This window comes from Panthera tigris, chromosome C2 (assembly GCF_018350195.1).
Source record: "Panthera tigris isolate Pti1 chromosome C2, P.tigris_Pti1_mat1.1, whole genome shotgun sequence".
NCBI lineage: Eukaryota > Metazoa > Chordata > Mammalia > Carnivora > Felidae > Panthera > Panthera tigris.
The window spans coordinates 113,260,085-113,273,961 of NC_056668.1; the positions used below are offsets into that span (position 1 = coordinate 113,260,085).

Genomic DNA, 13,877 nt, shown 5'->3' on the forward strand with positions numbered 1-13,877 from the left:
CTTTTGCCTATCAAACTAGATTGGTCTAATATTTAATTACAACCCTCAGTGCAGCAAAAGTGACTTAAAAAAATCATACATTAAATGTCCTTCTAAAAAGTGCATACAGTTATAAGAACAGAAATATAAATAGGTAATTTACCTGGTTATTGTAGAATATGATAAAGTGAGTATTCTCATATACTGCTGGTAGACCTGAAACTTTGGGAAATTAGTTTCACCTCAAAAAAAAAAATTCTTTCTCTTTGACATAGTAAATTAGGAAGGAGGTTAAGTGCAGCTGGGGTGGGGAGAGGATAAGAAAAGAGGAATGGGAAGGATTAAAGTCAGGAGACAACTTATTTTATTTTGAAATGGTAGTAACTGGAGAGTAAAGATAGGGTAGGTAGTCTTTACAAGTACAGTGTCAGAAGTCAAGAATTTGCATTGCAGCCCTGATATATAATGTTTACCTGGCTTTGCACCCTCAGGTATTAAAAGTAATCTGTCTGAGTCTCATTTTCCTTATAAATGGTCATGACAGTACTTTCCTTAGTTGGTTGTTCCGAGAACTAAATGATGCAGAGTACATGATTTGCTTGCTTTTATATAATAGGTGTGATACATGCTCGCAAGATCTAAAATATAAAATTACCAGATTTTTATTGGGTGCAATGCCCATCCCAAGTTAGTTTAATTCCAGTTAACTCACTTGGTATAAAGTACACTGACTTTTTCAGTTAGAGGTTAATGGACTGAAGGTGTAGTTCTAGTAATCAGAGCTACGGGCCAATGATAAAGATCAAGAGTACTATGATACAAACCAACCTACAGGCTCTCAATCCCCTTCAGTCCACCTCAAAGCTACAATGCAGACCTTGAGATCTCTATTCCTGGACATGAAATAATAAAATAGTTCACCTTCAGGTAACTCAAGAATGCACTGATTTCTCAGAAGCCATAGGCATGACAGTAACTCCTACCCAACTTGGAACCTCATTATTTTACTGCTTTGTGGCCATTATGTAAGTAAGTACTCCGTTAGAGGAACAGAGAAATATTTTCTTTTCTGATTTGGTTTTTAAGAGTAAATTCAGAACAGTTTTCCCCTGAAACAGTTCAACACAGAATATTAACTAGCATTAGTTATAGGTTCTTAGCTTTGTGAAGAGATGGACTGTCTTTTACTCACCATTATATCCCCAGTGTTCATATAGTGCTTATTACAGACTGGGCTCCCAATAAATACATGTTAAATAACAAATACCACAAAGCCTTTGTTCATTTCATGATGGCTGGTTAAACGGGCAGCATCTGCCTCTCACCTGGTACATCCCATATGAACTCTCCCTGCTTCACTATCAATCCCTAGTCTGTTCTCCATTCACCAGCATAAAGGATCCTTTGCCACAGTACTTTGAGCAGGTCATTCTAATGCTCAAAGCCCACCCAAGTTACAGCATCACATGATACAAGTCCTTGTCCTGGCACGATCTAGCTCCCCGTCTATCTCTGACTTCCTCTCTAATCACTCTCCCTCCACCCCACTACCATACTGGCCACAAGCTCTTTACTGGTCCCTGAATATGTCACACTGTTGTCTCAAGACCTATGTAGTTCTCTTCCTCTGGCTGCAGTGTTCTCCCTTTCCCTTCACCCCTGTTTATTCTCTGTTCAAAGTGTCCTCAGAGAAGTCTTCCCTGTCTTTTCTAAAATAGTATCCCATCTCCTCTCCCATCACTCATTTGTTTTTCTTTATTGCACTTACTGCTATATGACTTTATTTTTTATTTGTTCATTTGCCCCCACTAAGCTCCACAAAGGCTGGATTTTTTTTTTCTTTTTTATTTATTGCAGCTTCCTTAGCACCTAGAAGAGTGCCTGGCACAGAGTAAAAGTACTCAGTAAATATTTATTGAAGGAATATATGAATAACTACCCAAGTTATTCCCAGGAAATCCTGATTTCTGCCTCTAATTTGCTCATCAGAAGACCTAATCACATAAATCTAAGTACAAAAGGCTAAATATTTTTATATAATGTACATAAATTCTGTAGATCCTGACTGATGGAGTAAAGCTGGCCTCAGATTTTACTATCCAGGTCCAATGTTGAATATGCCAGCCGGCTCTAAAGACAACAAAAGTACTATAAAGATTATAATGTTTTGCACAGTGGCAATATCTGATCTTGTGGCTACTGATCATCAGATGATATACAAGAAGGAAGAGCTCACTGTACTAGGAGATACAGGAGAAGGGTTCTTAGAGAGGGACTAGGGTCAGGCCTTCAAGATAATCTGGATTTAGAAAAACTAAGGAGGAAGATACTAATGGGAGAATAACGGTTGAAAAGTGTTTGCAAAGAAGAAATAAACATAGCAGAATCGGTTATGCAAGGTTAGAGATAAAGAGCAGTGGAAAATAAGGTTGGATGAGTGTGTTGGAGACAAATTATGAAAAGCTGTGAATACTAACAGGACTCTGAAATGACTTCTTAGGCCATAGAGATCAGTTGAAAGCTTTCAAGCAGAGGAATGATTGATGTATGAAATAGCATCTTAACAACTGTTGACCAGTGTGCTGAAGGGACCCAGGCCTGGGATACAGAGCTCAGTGAGCCTAAAGACAGTAAGACTGACTGGATTGGCACTCCCAAGGTTCAATTAACAAACTGATGAAGGGCTTGCATGATACAGTGGTAACAAGAATGGATAGAGATGCTCTGATCCAATAATCATTTTGAAAGAACAACTCATTGAATCTGGGGACTAGGCGTAGGTAATAAAAGAGAGGGGGTAAATCAAAGATGATGTATGTAATTTTAAATGATGGCTGTTTGCTTAACTTTTAAGTGTTTTATTTGGCATTAGGATACAACAGGAGCAGGAGAGGGAATGGAAGCAAATTAACAGGCTGGCAATTTCTTTTTTAAATCAAGAATGGGGCACCTGGGTGGCTCAGTCAGTTAAGCGTCCGACTTCTGCTCAGGTCATGATCTCACAGTCTGTGAGTTCAAGCCCCGCGTTGGGCTCTGTGCTGACAGCTCAGAGCCTGGAGCCTGCTTCGGATTCTGTGTCTCCCTCTCTCTCTGACCCTCCCCCGTTCATGCTCTGTCTCTGTCTCAAAAATAAATGTTTAAAAAAAATTTTTTTTAATAAACCAAGAATGGGTAAGTTAATTCTAAATAATAAAGAGATGGTTAGTGTTTTGTGATTATATTTTATCCTGAAATAATGTGCAACTGTTACTAAAGATTAATTATAGCCTGAACAACATGTGCAGCTTATTTAGACCACAGTGTGTCAGAATGCACTCTCTCTGCAAAGGTAGAGTATCTAGACTTTCTCACTGGATCACACATTTTATTGTAATATAAGAAATGTTGTATTGTGATGGGAAATCTTACTTTCCACGGAAATATATATAAATTACATTTGCCCTACATTAGAAATTCTTTGAAAATGGGAATCACATTTCTGATCCGTAAGTTTTTTAAAATGTCCATTATAATAACAGACATACATGGACATTTACATGGCAAACATAGAATAAGTGCCTGCTTGACACCATGAATTATATTAAAGCAGAGGTTAAAGGAAGAATAGGGACTTAGCGGTAAACAAAGCAGGGATGTATGGGTGGCACAGGAAGTAGCCCATGTGGCTAGAATGTAAGATGCAAAGAGAATGGGATGAGGTGAGGGGTAAAAGCCAGGCTCAGACATAAGACCCTTAGGCTTAAAGTAGAAGTTTGACTTTATTCTTACATATAAATGATTCTCAGAATAAACCATGGAGGTTTTCTTGCTGTATATCATTATGGACAGGGAATTCTGATCTCCCAACACCAAACACAGTAGCTGGTCAAATATATGCTGACTAATGCAGAAGGGAAAACAGTTTGGGACATAATTAAGTGTGAAGATTGTATAGGTTATCTAGGCAGAGATGTCTATTAGCTAACTGGAGACACGGGACTGGCCTGGAGTTTAGAAGAAAGGTCTGGGTAGGACATAAAAGCATGGATGTCATCTGAAACAGCTCACTAGGAAGAGGCAAGAACTAAGGAGAAGATAATCTGATATAAAGCCCACAGATCTGTGCCTAGCACACAAAACTCTCAAATGTTTGCTGTTAAGCAGTGAACCAAAAGATAAATGGCAGCAAAGGAGCCTCCTGTTTTACAGAAGAACGACACTAAAAGTACTGATGACTGACCAGAAGCAGTGCTACCAAATGCCTACTCAACCCACGACATGCCAGGACCGAGAAACAGACATATAAGAGAAGTTACTGATGGCAGTGAATTGCACATGTAAAGTCTATGGCAGCATAAAGCAGACAAAGGTTGAGAATCTCTGGACCACAGCATACATTTTTTACCCCTGGAGGGCAGAAACTGTAACCTAACTTTGTGAAAGTTTCTTCCTGATTGTGGCCAACATGGAACCAGTTAAACGTGTGTTTAATTACTAAAATGAGTCACACAAGATGACCAGCCTGTGAAAGTTTGCTGACATAATACTATTGGATGGAGAAAAACATCTTTAAAAAAAATTCATAAAAATAGGTCATGGATTAAGAGGCCAAATGGAGCAATATACATGCAAACATTTCCCATAACAGAGTACTCAACAAATGTGCTTTGTATGGTTAGAAAACAATTCTGAGTACTTGAGAGGAATAACCATCTAATAAGACCTAAAGCAGACACTGTCACATAACAACTTCACATTTCTTTTTCTTCAGAAGTTAAGACATCCTGAATATAGTTAACAAGAGCCTAGACTTGCTTAGTTCTGGTCTACAATAATCTGTACTTGAAAAGTCATGATTTTGTCATTTGTACTTGAAAAGTCATGATTTTCTTCTATCTTAGAGGTACTTAGTGCAGGTATTATCAGAGGTAGGTTAAGTGGTTAGCTCGAGGTCACACATCTAGTCATAAAACCAAGTCTTTTGATTCCAAATCTTGTATTTCCACCATACCATTTTGCTGACTTCCTAAAAATTAACTGCTGACTTGCACACCGCTATGGGATTCATAAGAACTACTCCCACCCCTCCAGTTATTATGGCTGTGATACAAATTGCCAAAGTTTATCTGTGGTAGAAGAAAACCCAGGAACCAGCTATAGGAAAGGAAATAACTTGTGACTTCAGCGGAACTTGGGGGCCTCTATAATTCCTAAAATGGAACAATTCCTGCAGAAAGAAGAGGTAATATAATGAACATTGTTCACTGATTTCTACTGGATTTCTACTAGACCCAGTAAGAATATGTAATTCCTTTTTTTTTTTTTTAATGAGAGAAGTTTTCAAACATGCACAAGATTAAAAGACGACTACATATTACCATCACTGAGTTTCAGCAATTCTCAATATACTATTTTTGCTAGATCCACCTTCTACTTTTTTCCTTAAGATTTTGTTTTTGCTTTTTTGTTTTTTTTTTTTTTAGAGAAAGAGAAAGCATGAGTGGGATAGAGGGGCAAAAGGAGAGAATCCTAAGCAGGCTCCACGCTCAGCGCAGAGCCTGATGAAGGGCTCAATCCCATGACCCTAGGATCATAACCTGAGCTGAAATCAAGAGTTGGACGCTCAGCCATCTGAGCCACCCAGCCCTTAAGTATGTTAAAGCAAACATTGAGACATAACATTTTAGCAACACATACTTTAGTATGTGTCTCTAAACGATAAGGACATTAAAAAAACCACAGTACTATTATCACATCTAAAAAAATGAACAGTATTTTCTTAATATCATCCAGTACCCAAGGCATATTCAGTTTCCTCAGTTGCCTCAAAACAGATAATTTTTTACAGATATTTACTCAAACTAGGATCCAAGCAGCATCCAAACATTGCACCTGGTTGGTAACTTGTCTCTTTTAATCTAAAAATACCGTGCCCCCATTGTGTATCTTATTTGTTAAATAAACTCGGTCCTTTGTCCCATAAATGTGTCTGCATTCTGGATTTGGGTGACTGCATGGATGGTTGGTTTTCAAGATGGTTCTAGTGCTACATCAATCATTCTATGTTCAGACCAGAAATTCTACTGGCTCAGTTGGCACCTTTATGCACAGTATGCTTTTAAGAAAAAAGCAGTACTACCTTAAGGCACTTTATTACTCTCTGCCAAAAAATAATTGTTAAAAATAATAAAAATCTGATGGCAAAGAATGAACAATAACCTCCTAGAGCTGTGCATTGTACAACCTGTGCAATTTTATGTTGCAGCCTGGATTTAGAATTCTTGGTAAGATAATTTACCACAAGAAAAAGTGGGTGGGATTTCTTTTTGACAAACTGGCTTACTTCAGTAAGTACTTACTGACTTAAACTTGAAAGGCATAGGGGCACCTGGGTGGCTCAGTTGGTTCAGTGTCCAACTCTTGATTTTTGCTCAGGTCATGATCTTGCAGTTCATGAGTTCAAGCCCTGTGCTGGGTTCTGTGCTAACAGCATGGAGCCTGCTTGGGATTCTCTGTCTCCCTCTCTGCCCCTCCACCACTCATGCTCAAAAATAAACATTTACAAAACAAAAAACTCAGTTTTCAACATTATCATTAGCCTTTGAAAGTGCAGAACCTGACGGTCTTTTCACACTCTCGACTGTGTAGCCCCAAGCATCTGAACCAAGAAATAAAAATCAAGTTTAAGGTTTTTGGCAAACTTTAATTTTATGTGGTTTCCAATTCTATGTTGATATGGAAACCATTTTTTTTATCTTAACCTTTTCATTCATAATTATGGCAAAGAAGTATGACTTTTTCACAGACAATAACAACTATTAAAATGTGTTTAGTCTGCTACTTCTAAGAGGAAATTAATCCGTTTACTCATTGGTTCTAAATTTCTCCTAATTTGGCTTAAAACAGGATAATCACAGGTATGTTAAGAACAAAGTTTTACACTCTCCAAATGTGGCTGTGCAAATTAGAAACTATTTAGTGTCTGGATACAATAGAGGACACATTAGCAAAGGTTTGGAACTCTGGCAGCTGCTGGTAACTATTTTTAGGGCTAGTGTAACTGAATTTAAATGGCTTGTGATTTAACTATAATTTGGGGCAAATATTTAGGTTCCTACTAAGTAAGCCTTGCTAGGTATGAATGTTTCATAGAAATTGAAAATAATACAACACACAAATATCTTCAAGGTGTAGGCTAATTTTAAAATGAAAGGCCTGTCTAATTTTATGTATTGGGAAGTTACAAAAAGACAAATTAAATCAAAATGTTTTCTAAACTCTCTATTCGGTAAGGAAAACCAGTGTGAGATATTAATTTTATAAGAAACTTGAAATATGACAGTTCCTTGTTGATTTATGTTTACCATTGCATCCTTAATGTTTAGGTACAACAGTGTGCCTAGATAGAGCACAGCTAGGGCCTAGTATATATTTACTGAATGCATGAATAGATATTTAAATTCAGAATTAACTATAGAAGTTACGTAAGAGGAGTATTTTTTAAAAGCATTTTTCAAAAGTAATCTATAAATCAGTAGTAATATTAACAAATAGGGGCACTGGGGTGGCTCAGTTAGTTGAGTGACTCTTGATTTCAGCTCAGGTCATGATCTCACAGTATGTAGTATCAAGCCCCATGTGAGCGTGGAGCCTAGTTGGGATTCTCTCTCCTCTTTCTCTACCCCTCCCCCTGCTCATGTGATCTCTCTCTCTCAAAATAAATATTAGAAATAACAAATAGCTTTCTTGGTACTAGAGCACAAAATGAAGATTGGTAGATGTGATCAGACCTAAAACTTTATAAGGATACCGGACTGACCTGGAAATGTGTAAAATGACAGCAATTCTCATAGAACTCTTGTAGGATGGTAAACTGGTATAAACCCCTTGGAGTGTGGCACACTCATTAAATTTGATGACATATTTTGTGACTTGGCAGTTTCACTTCTAGGTAAATCAATGATCCAGAGAGACATAGAACCAAGGTGTGAATTTTCCACTCTGTGGGAACCCATATCAGGACAGAAGAACATAAATTGTAATTGATTAATTGCTGGAGGCTCAGTATGGACAAGTTTGAGAGTTGGAAACTCGGTGGGGGGGGGGGTTCTGGTCCAGCATAGAAGGAGCATAGAAGTCATCATTGTTCTAACAAAAAACTGAGCAAACTGAAAAAATCATTCCTTAGATCAGAGAAATGAACTCATAGGGCAAACTACTGCACCCAAAATTGGAGTTATAGACAGGTAGATACAGAGATCACAACTAATCAGAGCAGAAACTTCCTGAGCAGAGGCTTCCATGGGAAATACTACTGGGGTAGGGAAACCTAAACTGTAATTAATGAGTTGCCAGAGGCTCAGCCTGTACAAGCCGAAGAGTTAAGGATCCAGGGGAACTGGAACATTTTTGTTTTACCTTGTGGAGCTCTACCAGGTTCTCAGAGCAAATACTGGAGAATAATCCCCTTGGACTTCTGACAGGGGAGGGGGAAAAGTAGCCATTCGGAAATACGCCAGAGCATGCTGTTCTTAACAAATCTGCACCCAAGAAAAACTATTTAACCAGACCATAAACTACTGTGGTTTTCATCAGAGTCTAACATGTTAGAAGGCAAATACCCAATTCCAACCTCTATAGCCATCAGGTCCCACCAAAGGCTGGGAAAAAACTGAGAAGCATTTGTGAAGTTCATAGCCGAAAGCCACAAGCTTTCTAAAAGACTGAGACAATCAAAGTACTAAAGAACACTTCTCATCCCCCCACACCTTATGACTACACCACCAATGACCTATTTCTGTAGTTCCTTTAACTCAGAACATCATGTTGAGCTTTCAACAAAAAATTACAAGGGACGCTAAATGGCAAAAAACCAGTTTGAAGAGACAGAACCAAACTCAGGTATGACAAGGATGTTGGAACTATCAGACCATGAATTTAAGACAACTAACATGCTAAGGGCTCTAATAAATAAAGCAGGCAACAAGAAAGAACAGATGGATAATGTAAGCAGAAAAATGAGAAGTCTAAGAATTTTTTTAAAATGCTAGTGATCAAAAAACACTAACAGAAGAATAACTCTGATGGGCTCATCAACAGACTGGACAAAGTTGAAGACAGACTCTGTGAACGATGCATCAATAGAAACCTCCAAAATTGAAAAGCAAAGGAAAAAAAAAACCAGAACAAAATACCCAAGAACTGTAGGATAACTAAAAGAAAAAAGAAAAGTGTACCATATACACAATGAGAATATCAGAAGTGAGAAAAGCACAGAAACAGTATTTGAAGCAATGACTGAAAATTCTCCCTTATGTTAACATAAGCTCCAAAAAGGTAAAAGGGGGGGGGGGGGGAGCAGGAAGATCAGAGAACATGGAGCAGAATAAATTCTGAAAATACACTACACCTAGACAGGCATATCATATGCAAATTGCAGAAAAATCAAAGATACAAAAAAAGATTTTGAAAGAAGCCAGAGGGGGAAAAACACTTTACCTATATGGGCACAAAGATAAGAATTACATCTGATTCTCCTTGGAAACCATGTGAACAAAAAGAGTGAAGTGAATGTTTAAAGTCTTTTAGAAAAAAACCCCTACCAACCTAGAACTCTGTACCCTACAAAATTACCCTTCAAAAGCAAAGGAAAAGAATGATGTCAGCAAGATGACAGAAAAGAAAGCCCTAGATCTGCCTTTGGCCATGGAGACACAGACTTAATAACAGACCAAATGTTCCTGTAAGGAATCTAAAAAACAAAAGGTTTCTGTACCCCAGGCATGGGTGAAGCCAACAGCATCAAAAAGCCCAGTAGAAAATGCATGACACTATCCACTCTGTCATACCAAAGCCCCTCTTTCTTGACACATCATGTTTGGGAGGAAACCCCCAATTCCTGTTTTCTACCTGGGGAGGTAGAATGTATGTCCAAAGTCAGGATTTTAGAGGGACTGCCCAAGGAGAGTTTGTCTTGATGGGTCCACGTACTAACAGTCCCCAGGTTGGGGATCTCTGGGAAAAAAAATCCAATAGGCCCTAGAGTCTGCAGTACTACAGGCACACACTAGGTAGAGCTCCTACTATACCACAAGAAGCTGCAATATTGTAGATGTACAACAGGGGGAGAGCCTGAGTAGAAACCGGCAAACCTCTCCAAACAGGAGATAATGTGCACAAGCCCAGAGAGGGTGCATACCCAGAAAGGGCTTGAGAGGCCTCCATATCTCTAGTCAGGGAGAAAGTCCTCTCTGTTAGAAACCAGACTGCAAAATCTGGGAGAGTTGGTTGATTATTCAAATGCCCAAATCCCAATAACAAATAAGATACACAAAGAAGCAAGGAAAGATAACACATTTAAAAGAACAAATTATATCTCCAGAAACCAAACTTAAAGAAAGAAATCTAAAAATTGCCAAAGAATTAAAAAGTATTGTTAAAAGGACCTTAAATGAATTAAAAAGAAGAAAGACAACAAAATAAGGAAATTGATACATGAGAAAAATAATATCCACAAAGCGAAACTATGAAAAACCAAATTCTGGAACTGAAGAATACAAAAACTGATTTGAAAATTTCATAGAGGGTTTCAGCAGGAGACTTGAGCAAGCAGAAGAATCTGTGAACTTGAAGATGGGCCTTTTGAAATTTCCAAGGTAGAGAACAAAAATAAAAAAGCAATGAAGAAAAATGAAGACAGCCTAAGGAACATCTGGGACATCATCAAACTGAGAAACCTATCCATTACTGGTATCCTAGAAGGAAGAAAAGAAAGGAGCAGAGAACCTACCTGAAGAACTGGCCAAAATATCCCAAATTTGGGGAGAGAAATAAACTTACAAATTCAATAATCTCAAATAGTTCCAACAAGGAGAAGTTCAGAGAGATGTACTCCAAAACACATCATAATCAAACTATCAAAAATCACAGATAAAGAATTTTGAAGGTAGCAAGAAATGTGACTTGTCACAAAGGAACTCCTTTTAAATTATCAGATTTCTCAGAAGAAACCTTGCAGGCTAGAAGGGAGTGGGATAATATATTTGAAGTACTGAATGAAAATAAATGCCAACAAAGAATACTATAGCTAGCAAAAAAGAACTTCTTCCAAAAACAATGGAGAAACTAAGACTTTGCCTGATTAAAAAAAAAAAGAAGAAAGAAAAACAAAACAGGAAACTCATCACCACTAGACCTTCCCTATAAGACATTCTGGAAAAAGTCCTATAAAATGAAATGAGAGGACAACACAAAGCAACACAAAACCAAATGAAACTATAAAATTCCCTGGTATAAGTAATGACAGATAAATATAGAATACTATAGTAGTGCAATTGCAGTGAGCAAATCACAAAAATTTAGAGAATACGTTTTTTAAAAGCATAAAAAGTAATTATAAATCAATGTTAATGGATATATGTAATATAAAAATAATCTGTATAATTAACAAAATGGGAGAAGGCAGATTTGGAGTAGTTTTTATACATAACTGAAGTCACCAGTTTACAACAGACTGTATAACTTTTAAGATGTTTTGTGTAATTGCAATGATAATCACAAATGAAATATAATCGATAGAATATACACAAAGGGAAATGAGAAAGAAATCAGAACATGTCATTATACACATAAAAAGCCAACAAAATATAAATGAAGACAGCAAGAGGGAAAGAGACCAAAAAAGCTACAAGACAGACTGGAAATAAATAAAATGGCAATAGTAAGTCCTTCCCCATCAGTAAATACTTTAAATGTAAATTGCTTAAATAACACCAATTAAAGACATAGTTCAACTGAATGGATTTTTTAAAAATCCAAGGGGTGCCTGGGTGTTTTAGTTGGTTGAGCATCCAATTCTTTATTTGGGCTCAGGTCATGATACCAGGGTCACGGGATCAAGCTCCATGTCAGGCTCCATGCTGTGCATGAAGCCTATTTAAGATTCTCTCTCTCCCTCTCCCTCCTCTCCCTCTCCCTCCTCTCCCTCTCCCTCTCCCCTGCTTGCACACACTCAAATAAATAAATAAAAGATCCAACTATTTGCTGTCTACAAGAGAATAATTTTATATCTAAGGACACATGGTAGAAGTGAAAAGGTCGAAAAAGATATTCTATGCCAATGAGAGCCTCAAGAGAGAAGTGGCTACACTTAAATCTAAGAAAACAGAATTTAAGATAAAAACTGTCATAAGAGCCAAAGACATTATATAATAATAGAGGGTCAATTCACTAGGAAAACATAGTAGTTACAAACATATATGCAACCTAACATTAGAGTACCAAATATATGAAGCAAACACTGACTAAAGGAAGAAAGAAAAAGCAAGACAATAGTAGTAAGAAACTTCAATAACCTGACTTTCAGGTATGGACAGAACCATCACACAAGTTCAATAAGGAAACAGAGTATGTGAACAACACTATAGGCCAATTATACCAAACAGTTGTAGTACAGAACACTCCAACCAGTAACAGTGGAATATACATTCTCCTCAAGAGCAACTGGAACATTCTCCAAGGTAGACAACATGTTGGGCCACAAAATAAATGTTAACAAATTTCAGAAGATTGAAATCAATAGAGTATCTTCTCCAACACAAGGGAATGAAACTAGAAATCAAGAGAAAGAAAACAGGAAAATCCACAAATAGGTAGAAACTCAGCAATGTGCCCTTAAATAACTAATGAGTCCAAGAATAAATCACAAAGAAAATTTAGAAAATATCTACAGACAAATGGAAATGAAGACACAGCATACCAAAACTTATGGGATACAGCAAAAGCTGTACTAAGGAAAGTTTATAGCAGTAAACACTTATATTTAAAGAAGGAAGTTCTTAAATCAACAAACTAACATAACATCTCAAGGAACTAGAAAAGGAAGAATAAACTCAAAGTTAGCAGAGGGAAGGAAATAATGAGGATTAGAGCAGAAATAATGAAATAGAGAATAAAAAATGGGGAAAAATCAGCAAAAGAGTTGGTTTACTGAAAAGAGTAACACAATGGACAAACCATCAGTTAGAATAAGAAAGGGAGAAGATTCATGGCTAAAATTATAAATGAAATATGAGACATTACAACTGAAGTCCCCAAAATTAAAAGGATTAAAAGAGACTATTAGGAATAATTATAGGCCAGCAAAGTGGATAACCAAGAAAATATGGATAAACTCCTAGAATTGTACAACCTATCAAGAGTGAATCATGAAGAAATAAAAAAAAAATCTTAACAGACCAATAACTAGTGAAGAAATTAAAGCAGTATTCCAAAATCTCCCAACAAAGAACAGCCCAAAACTATATGCCTGTTAAATTCTACCAGACATTTAAAGAACACCAATCCTCAAACTCTTCCAAAGAATCAAAGAGGAGGAACTATTCCCAAACTCATTGTATGAGGCCAGCATTACCCTAGAACCAAAACCAAAGACATAAAATCACAAACCAAATTCTTGAAGAATATTGATGCAAAATCTCTAAAGAAAATATTCTCAAACCAAATTCAACAGAACATTAAAAGGACCATACACTACAACTGAGTGAAATTAATACATGGAAAGCAAGGATGGTTCAACATATGAAAAATCAATATAATACACCATACTAACAAATGAAGGAGAGAAAACATGATCATCTCAATGCAGACAGGAAATTTGAGAAAGTTCAATACACTTCCATGATTTAAAAACAAAAACACAACAGGGGCGCCTGGGTGGCTAAGTCAGTTAAGCGTCCGACTTTGGCTCAAGTCATGATCTCACAGTCTGTGAGTTCGAGCCCCGCATCAGACTGTGCTGACAGCTCAGATCCTGGAGTCTGGTTCAGATTCTGTGTCTCCTCCTCTCTCTGCCCCTCCCCCACTTTACAAATAAACATTTAAAAAATAAACATAAACATCAAAAGATTAAAAAACAAAAC

The 13,877-nt window shown here is 37.1% G+C and overlaps 1 protein-coding gene across 4 annotated transcripts in view; it reads right to left on the reverse strand.

Moving 5' to 3' along the window:
* The window catches only part of RNF13 (ring finger protein 13), a 163,250-nt gene that overhangs the window by 9,886 nt on the left and 139,487 nt on the right, over positions 1-13,877 (reverse strand). The window lies entirely within an intron of this gene.